Source organism: Alexandromys fortis, unplaced genomic scaffold (genome assembly GCF_014885135.2).
Source record: "Alexandromys fortis isolate MF-2015 unplaced genomic scaffold, M_Fortis_MF-2015_v1.1 scaffold_189, whole genome shotgun sequence".
Classification (NCBI taxonomy): domain Eukaryota; kingdom Metazoa; phylum Chordata; class Mammalia; order Rodentia; family Cricetidae; genus Alexandromys; species Alexandromys fortis.
Window position 1 is genome coordinate 1,685,451 of NW_026068081.1, and position 9,553 is coordinate 1,695,003.

At 43.1% G+C, this 9,553-nt stretch overlaps 1 non-coding gene across 1 annotated transcript; it reads left to right on the top strand.

The window, feature by feature from the left end:
• Positions 1-5,347: 5,347 nt before the first annotated feature.
• LOC126488467 (small Cajal body-specific RNA 13) lies at positions 5,348-5,622 on the top strand. The gene has a single exon (XR_007588694.1). It is a non-coding gene; the product is annotated as a small Cajal body-specific RNA 13 (non-coding RNA).
• Positions 5,623-9,553: the final 3,931 nt, after the last annotated feature.

Genomic DNA, 9,553 nt, shown 5'->3' on the forward strand with positions numbered 1-9,553 from the left:
ATCAAAGGAAAGACTTTACCACAAAGTCCTAATCAAGCCAGGTGCCCTCGTGCGGGCTACCAGAGTGCTGCAAGCAGATTTTTTGGTACATTCATCTACCTGCACTACATTAGTTTCTTTTAGTTTACAATCACTTTCGATTTATCGAAATGTTGCAAACGGTCGAGAATTCTTAGAGACATGCTTACCTAGCATGTGTGGCGTCTCAGCATAATCTTCAGCATCATAAAATTATAAAATAATCGAACCGGGGAGATGGCTCAGTAAGAGTACTTCATGCTGCAGCACGAGAGCCTGAGTTCAGATTCAACAACCCACGTGAAAAGGCCCAGCATGGCCACATATACGTACCTACGACTCCAGTTCTCTAGGGAGCGGGGACAGGAAGCTCAATGGGGCTTGCTGGCTGCTGGCCTAGTTCCGGTTCGGTGCTCTACACAGAGTAGAGTAGAGCTCTACACAGAGGAGATGGGACGTATTCCTTTGCTCTGTGACTCTCTGCAGAGGTATTCATTCCTGCATATATGTGCATTCGCCACGATGCTCATCAGACACATCTGTAATAAAGACAGTAGTTCTCGCCCACTCCTTCCCCAACTCCCCTTAGCGTTTGTCTCATCTCACCAGAAAGCGGTGATCGGAAGGAAGGAACACCACCAATACATCATTATTAGGGAAAAGTCAGATGCGATTTGGATTCTACCAGTTTTCCACTGATCTAAGATCCAGCCTGGATGCCATGTTGCCTTTATAGACATCATGTTTTTTAAAATGTCAAATTTCAGATTCTCATAGAAGTGGAAAACGTACCTGTGTCCACCTACACCCACTTCCCCCTACTCTTAGGCTTACATTTGTACCGGCCCAGCGGGTCAGTTATTCCAAGGTCCCGAAGAGGCACTACCTGAAAAAGGCGTGGGCCGGAGGGAGAAAGGGAGACAAAGCAAAGTTCTGTTGTCAAGGTCTCTCTTTATTAGAGAAAAGGTTGTGGCTTACGTAGCCCTTGAAAGAGGAATTTGGCTTGGGATGGGGGCAGGGGCATGGCAAGGGCAAGAAGGGACCTAGTGTTCTCTGTGAAAGCGGAATCTTTCCTTTTGTGATTCCAACCACAAACAATTCTCCAGATAGTTGGAATGTGGGGCGGGTTCTGCTAACAAATAGTTCTCAAGATAGTTGGGTGTGGGGCTCCCCACAAACATCCTTAGGACCATAGTCCCTGCTATAATCTTTGGGAAAATGGCTCCTGACATACATTAAGATCGTATTTTCCCCCACAATTAAGAAACTGCCAGCAAGATGGTTCATCGGATAAAGACACCTGCCACCAAGCACAAACTGGTTGGGTTATTTTGTGAGTATCTCGCACTTTGGTCTCATCTGCTACGTTTCTCATGATGCAGTTAAGGGCTATGGACTTCTGCAAAGAAGACCACGGAGCTAAATATATCACATCACTCAACATGACTTAGCACCTGGCTGAGGTAGTCGGTACTTGTCCTCTCTCTCTTCTAGGCAGTTAGAGCTCTTTGGAAGTTCTGCCCCTCAACTTCCGGGCACTGTAACAGGTACCCGAGGCAACCAACTTTAAAAAAGAAAATGTGTTTTACTCACAAGTTTTAGAAGTTCCAGTCCCTGATGACTGGGCCTGCTACTTTGGACCTGTGGTGAGGCAGCTCACTGTGGGAGGAATCCTGTGGCAGAGTGAAGCCTTTTACCTCATGGGAATGGAGCAAAATGGACAGAAGAAAGGGCTGGGGCCGTTAGCATCTTCAGGGGCATTCCCTCAGTGACTTAGTTTATCCCACCTGGTCTCACCTCTTAAAAGTCTGGAGAGATGGCTCAGTGCTTAAGGGTGCTTTCTGCTGTTGCCAGGACTCACGGTGGCTTAAGACTTTAATGCCAGCACTCAGGAGGTAGAGGCATTTGGATCTCTGAGTTCAAGGCGAGCCTGGTCTACAGAAAGTTTCAGGACAGTCAGGGCTACACAGAGAAATCCTGTCTTGAAATATTGTTTTTAAAGTACTTACTGCTCTTGCAGATCCGAGGTTAGTTCCCACCACCACCACCTCAGCAGGTGGCTCACAACTACCTACAACCCCAGTTCCAGGGAATCGGACACCTTCTGCCTTCCGTGGGGACCTATTCGTGCTGGAATATACATATATACATAAAAGCAAATCTTTTTATGTTTTGTTTTTTTACAAAGCTCCACCATGGACTCTAGGGATTAAACCTCTAACACGTGGGACTTTGGAGCAAAGGGGAAGATCCAAGCCATAGCGGAAGTGAGTCACTTAATCATTGTCCAATCTCAAGGGCTGGAAGGGGTTTAAGGGCCACTTCCCTTTTTATTTCTACCAAGTTGGCAAGCATTTCTTTTCCATTTTTCCTGTTGACGAACCCCCAAAATAACATACATGGAGTAAAAATCCTTGCTATCCATTTTCTGCACTGTCAAGTTTCTCGGCCTTGTAGGTATAACTTGGGGTCCAGTTGATCTTTTGGGTTGATGTTGTTGTTGTTACTGTTGTTTTTCGAGACAGGGTTTCTCAGTAGCTTTGGAGCCTGTCCTGGAACTAGCTCTTGTAGACCAGGCTGGCCTCGAACTCTCAGAGATCCAGCCTTTGCCTCCCGAGTACTGGGATTAAAGGCTTGCGCCACACCACACACACACACACACACACACACACACACACACACACACGGCTGGGTTGATGTTTTCAACAGTTTGTGCCTCGACCTACCTGATGAACAGTTCCCGTCTTCAAGTGTGGGACTCGCTGCTACTCTGGCAAGAGGAGATTAGCAATCTGGCTTTGAGACAACTATACAGCAAAGCAGAGCTTTGGCAAAGAAAGCCCTCATTCGTAGCTTTTTTTTTTTTTTTTTTTTTTTTTAGAGAAAATAGTCTTGATCATCCTGAGTTGTACAGTAGTTTGGCCACTAGATGGAGCCATTCACCGCAGTATTCTCCATTGCTGCGTCGTTCCTCTTTTCTGCCTGGGGCTCTGAAGTTCTAAGGCCTGCCTACTTTACTTTTCAGTCTCCCTGGAGATCAGCGACACAAGTGAAAGGGTCTGGAAGTCTACCTGTCCCATCTAGAGTTTCCAAAATTTGATTGAACTCGGGAGCACAACCAGCGGCATTCTGTGAAATCAGATATATGAGACTCAGTGGAAAGCAGGCCTCACACACGAGTAAGAACAGGACCTGAGTTCTAATACTGAAGAATAGTAACAGTAAGGCAGCTTGTTCTCCAGTCCTATTTTTTCTCCAGCTTCTTGATGCTTTCGTTTTCACACTTACCTTGTTAGTGGTCATTGCTGTGAAATAAAGCTTGTGAGAAGCTTCCGGGTGGGCTCATGGTTAAGAGTGGGTTGGGTTCCCAGCACCCACAGTGAGTGGCTCACAACTACCTGTGACTCCAGCTCCATGGGGTGTGCCACCTCTGTTCTGGCCCTGGGGGCACCTGCACACACTAACATGCAAACACAAATACATTTAAATCTTAAATAAAATTTTAAAAGACATCTTTAAAACGTGAAAAACCTATAGAATGCAATCCCCTCCAATAGATTTTATAAGAACAAATTTGGAATTAACACTCCCTAAATGACATAACAATTGTTACATTCATAAATCTCTTGTGTGACATCTTTCTAAAAAAAAAAAAAAAAACAGGTTTCCCTTTGAAAGAATTGATCTTAATAGAATAGAAAGGAAAGAAAATTTATGAGTTTTGTTTTTGGTTCTCTGCTTATTTGTTTTCTTGAGACAGAGCCTCACTATGTAGCCTGTAGCAGCCCAGAACTACATAGATTAAGCTAACCTTGAATTCACTGAGACCTGCCTACGTTTTCCTTGTAAGTGCCAGGAAGAAAGTTGCACACTACCTTGCCCAGCACAAGCCTTGTTTAATCATATTAAATGCTGTTTCAATCTTGATCCTTAAGACACAATTGATTCCATGACCTACGATCTGTCTTGGAAGATTAGATGGTTGCAACAGTCAGACGTGTGCACAGTCGTTAAGAAGTCTTGTTTGGAGCCAGAGTGATGACCCAGAAATTAAGTATGCTTACGGCTCTTCAAGAGGATCTGATTTGGTCCCTAGGACCCAGATGACAGTTCACAACAGTCTAAAACTCCAGCCCCAGGACATATAACACGTTCTACTGGCTGCTATGAGCACTGCGTGGCCATGGTACCCAGACATAGATGCGGGCAACACATGTACACATCAAAAGTAAGTTAGAAGATAAAATTTAAAAGAATGTACTAGGTATCAAGATAGCATGTGTGTCTCTTTTTTTAATATTTACTTATTATGTATATAATATTCTGTCTGCGTGTATGACTGTAGGCCAGAAGAGGGCATCAGACATCATTACAGATGGTTGTGAGCCACCATGTGGTTGCCGGGAATTGAACTCAGGACCTTTGGAAGAGCAGGCAATGCTCTTAACCACTGAGCCGTCTCTCCAGGCCCAGCATGTGTGTCTCTTAGGCTATCAAAGTGGGCATGGCAAAGATAGGTGTCCACTAATCTGTGTATATGCACACTAACCTGTATTTTAAAACTAATAGTGTAAAGCCGGGCGATGGTGGCCCACGCCTTTAATCCCAGCACTCGGGAGGCAGAGGAAGGCGGATCTCTGGGAGTTCGAGACCAGCCTGGTCTACAAGAGCTAGTTCCAGGACAGGCTCCAAAACCACAGAGAAACACTGTCTTGAAAAAAAAAAAAAAAAAAAAAAAAAAAAAAAAAAACCTAATATGTGTATATATGCACATTAACGCACACATGTAAATATTTCTGACCATTTCTATTAGAGTTCTTTGGTGCACTGTATATATACACACACTAATATGTGTATATACACATATCAATGCACATATATAACTATATCTGACCATTTTTCTTCCTTTCTTTCTTTTGGTTTTTCAAGACAGGGTTTTGCTGTTGCTATCGATCCTGTCCTGGAACTAGCTCACGTAGACCAGGCTGACCTTGAACTCACAGAGATTCACCTGCCTCTGCCTCCCAAGTGCTGGGATTAAAGGCGTGTGTGTGCCACCACTGCCCAATATATCTGACCATTTCTATTAGAGTTCTTTGGCACACGAATTACTGTAGTACCCTCTCCTTACTTATCTGAAACCTCTTCCTCCAGCATTGAAAACCAGCTGACACTTACCATCAAGTTACTTATTTGTTCAATCCCAGCACAGATTATTCACCAGTTTCAAGATCACCAACGTGTACCCTACCCTAATAAAAAACAACTTGGTCACACAAAAAGTCAGTACCTGTTTCTCTATTTATATTCCATTTTAAATATTAGGTTTTATCTGTAGTGCTGGATTCACATTGGGTTGGTGGTAGCCTACAGCACACCAGATTTTTGGGAAAATCATGCTCTAGAGCAAGCTGAGGCACGCCTGCTTGAGAGCCAGTGGTTCCATGTGCAGTTTTCCTCTGATGGGTCCTGAGTACTGTTGCCATGGAGATAGCAGCTGTGCCGTGTCATTATCGATCCACCAATAGTCAGAGAAGCTTTGCAGTCAGGATATTGTTTAGCAGGCAGAGTGGTTTCTGATGGACACTAATGACTGCTACAAAACTGAGTGGCTAACATTGCAGGAAGTGAACTGTTTGCATCTGGAGAGCAAATGTAAAATCAGAAAGTCCACACAAGCGAGCAATGGAGCCTACGAAATCCTCACTCGGTGGGAAACGTCCAAGGAAACTAGGAAGACAGATGGGAACACTGCCCAACTTGCTCCTTTTCTAACGATGAACCCCAAATTAAAATCTTTTTATTTTGCCGAATAAATAAATATTCAATTCAATTCAGCTTACTTGTTCCTCTAATGCAACCCTTTGCGATTTGATCATGTACAAAGTCAGACTATTTTCAATCAGCAGTACTTAGTAAATTAGATTCACAGATCTAACCACTATCCTGCAGCAGTTTGAAAGCACAGAGGTTTTGTTCATTCAGCCAATAGCAAGTGCTTGCTCTATGTCAAGACCTTGAACACATCTACCTGGGGAAAGACACTGCTTGGAATATATATTTGCATGATGAAAGGGCTCTTTTTGAATTTTATTTTCTATGCCATGGCTCAAGTGTCCATGGGGTTGGGAGGGTGCTAAGAGTCTGCTTAAATAGGAATCCCGTTCTGTAATTAAGTGTTCAGTCCTCCTGGTGAAAAGATAAGGAGGCAAAGCCACTCGAATGGGTACGCTAATCAAAATTTCAGGATGCAGCATCTACCACTGTTATACATACTCTAGATCTTGGGAAGAACAAGTATGGAAGAGCCATAGGTTGATGGCAATGATTTTGCTATATTCATCTGCCAGGGCTGCTACAACCAAATATCAGGTGACTCACTCCTCCTCTGGCAAGAGAATACTCTTTGTTGTCCCTAAACAGACCTCTTCTTGTATGTCTGAGCCCAGTCTCCTCTTTTGGTAAGGACACTATTCAACTTGAACAAGGTAGGGCTCACCCCAGAACATCATTTTAATTTAGTCTCCTCTTTAAAGACCATTTCCAGTCCATAACACTACCCCAAGTAATCATTACATTCCAAAATAAAAAAAAAAAAAATAATGAACAGGATGTTGCTCTATTGGTCAGGCTGATCCTGAACTCTGCAGCTAAAATGAACCTTCTCTCTTAGTCCCCCAGATTGCTGGGCCACCACACTTGGCTTTAAAATAAAATCTTAGCGTGTTGAAACTGTAATAAGAATGGTAAGCTGGAAACTTGTAAGTGAAATGAAATAGCCTTTTTGGCTCAGGGTGTACGGCTGCATATATAATACATCTAAAAATCAGACTAAGTTGAGGCAGGTTGACAGATAGAATGTCAGGGTTTATGAGGAGCCGATAAGCATGAGGTTAGACACATACAGATACTGAAAAAAAATACCTCAAACCCCAGTTCATTCCCCCAGGTGCGTTTTATAAAACCTTTGGTGTTTATTTATGCACTGCAAAAAAAAATATATATATACCCAGTTAAAGTAGACGAGTGCACTGGTTCCCGCACATAATCAGATTTGTGCCACCATCAGTCCTAACTTTAGAATAGCGCCATCGTTCCAAGAAGACACTCTGTACCCATTAGCAGCCACTTTTCCCTTCTCTCACCCTACTCAGAAACGGCTTGTCTCCATGGCGACTCGCTTACCCTGGCCATTTTATGGAAGGGGAATGAAACAACATGTAGCCCTCTGTGCTAGCTTCTTCCGTGAGCACAGCTTGGTACTTAATTCTCCCTAATTGCTAAGTAGTGATTCACAGCACATTTCGTTCATCCACTAATCAGTTGGTAAGCAGTTGCTTCCGGTCTTTGGCTGTTATGAGTAATATTGTTCAGATCATTTCATGCAAAAGTGTTTCGTGTGGACATTTTCTTACATTTCTCCTGAGTATGACCTAAGAGTAGAGTTCCTGGGTCATATTTTTTTTTTGAGGACCTATCAAGATGTTCGTCACAACTCTGACTCTTTGCATTTCTACCAGCTGTATAAATAAGGACCTGAAATACCATTCAGAGATGGTCTTACTATTTTAGAATTTTTTTAAGATTATTTATGTGTTGTGTGTATATAGTATTTTGAAATAATTTATTTCATTTTATTTTATGTGCATTGGTATTTGTTCTGCATGGAGGTCTGTGTGAGGGTGTCAGATCCCCTGGAAATGGAGTTATAGACAGTTGTGAGCTGCCATGTGGGTGCTGGGAATTGGACCCAAGATATCTGCTAGAGCAGACAGTACTTGTAACTGCTGAGCCATGTCTCCAGCCCCATGATATTGAATCTTATAGGCATAATTTAGGCAACCTTTTCACATTCAATATTCACCTATCTGTATCACTGTAACAGTGGAAGATAGAAACAATGAACCAGGATTTATTTATTTATCTTTTTGTTGTTGTTGTTGTTGCTTTTGTTTTGGTTTTTGGTATGTCTCTGTCTGTCTGTTTCTCTGTCTCTGTCTGTCTCTCTCTGTCTCTCTGTCTCTGTGTCTCTGTCTGTCTGTCTGTCTCTGTCTGTCTCTGTCTGTCTCTCTCTGTCTGTCTCTATNTTATTTTTCGAGACAGAGTTTCTCTGTGTAGCTCTGGCTGTCCTGGAACTCACTCTGTAGACCAGGCTGGCCTCAAACTCACAGAGACCTGCCTGCCTCTGCCTCCCAAGTGCTGGGATTAAAGGCATGCGCCACCACCGCCTAGCTTGTACCAGGATTTCTAACAGTTGACTTGAGGTAGATCTTTAAAATATGAATATAAAGCAGAAACCCTTAGGGAAAAATAGCGATGCAGGGTTATATGAAGCTCCTGCATGTGAGTTGAGAGTCCTGGTTCTTGTAGTTGGTGACATTTAGAATCCTTTTTGTTTTGTTTGTTGTTTATTTTTAGAGGCAGGGTTTCTCTGTATATCTCTGGCTGTCCTGGAACTCACTCTGTAAACCAGGAGGCTGGCTTTGAACTCAAAGATCTGCCTGTGTCTGCCTCCTGAGTGCTGGGATTAAAAGCATGTGCCACCACATCGAGCTAACATTTAGACTCTTTTAGTGCATGTTATTCATTACCTGGATAGAAAGACCAATGGCAGAATGTAAAGTTGCTGCAACAAAATGTCTTCTGTGCTCATCATCTCTGGTTAGAGAAGCAGGAATCCTGGAGTACATGTTGGTACGTTGCTTCCATTAGGATCACCACCAAACAGAACAGGAGCCAAACAGCAGCCATGAACTGGCCCTGTCTTCTGATGCTCAAAGAGACTGCAAATTAAGTTTCTAGTGAACCATGAAATTAACCTTAGATATTTAGTCAAGTGTGTAAGCTAGAACTGAACACTTTTCCTCAATGTGTTAAGCATCAGTAAGACTCGACAATTAAAATGATGGCCAAGTGTGTCATAATCGTAGCTCCTCAGGAGGCTGAAGGAGAGATCACAAATCTGAGGCCAGTTTGCACAACACGGCAAGATGCTGTCTCAGGGGAGGGGATGCTTGGTCAAAGAAGATTAAAGTAGAACCTAATCTTGTTTAAGTCAGAATCCTTAATCAGAATAGTTTTCCTCAAGGTAAATTTTGGATGCAACCAAACAAAGGGCATGCTTACTTGATCCTGAAGATGCTCTGTGTATGGCAAGATCAGAAAAGGTAAATGCTGCTGGAGGTGGGGGAGTGGAGGTGGGGGAGTGGGTGCAGGCAGACTGCAGGAGAAAGAGCAGCAGCTGGGCCAGACACTGGCAGCAGTGAGCATGGAATGTTGTAGAAAGCCTTCAAAACCACTGGGAGTCAAATTGAAAGGAATAAAGGAAAGAACTGTCTCACATGATTATTGATTTTCTGGATGAACTTCACCCATAGAAAGTATCTGAAAGCCAATCATCTGGCCTTAGAAGTAGGAGTCACGCCACAAATGTCCAATCCAAAGATTATCTACAGTAGTGCATAGGGAAACAAGAAAAGTTAGAAAAACTGAAGGGATGTCAACAATCCCTCTGTGACTCCATTGGCTTCAATTT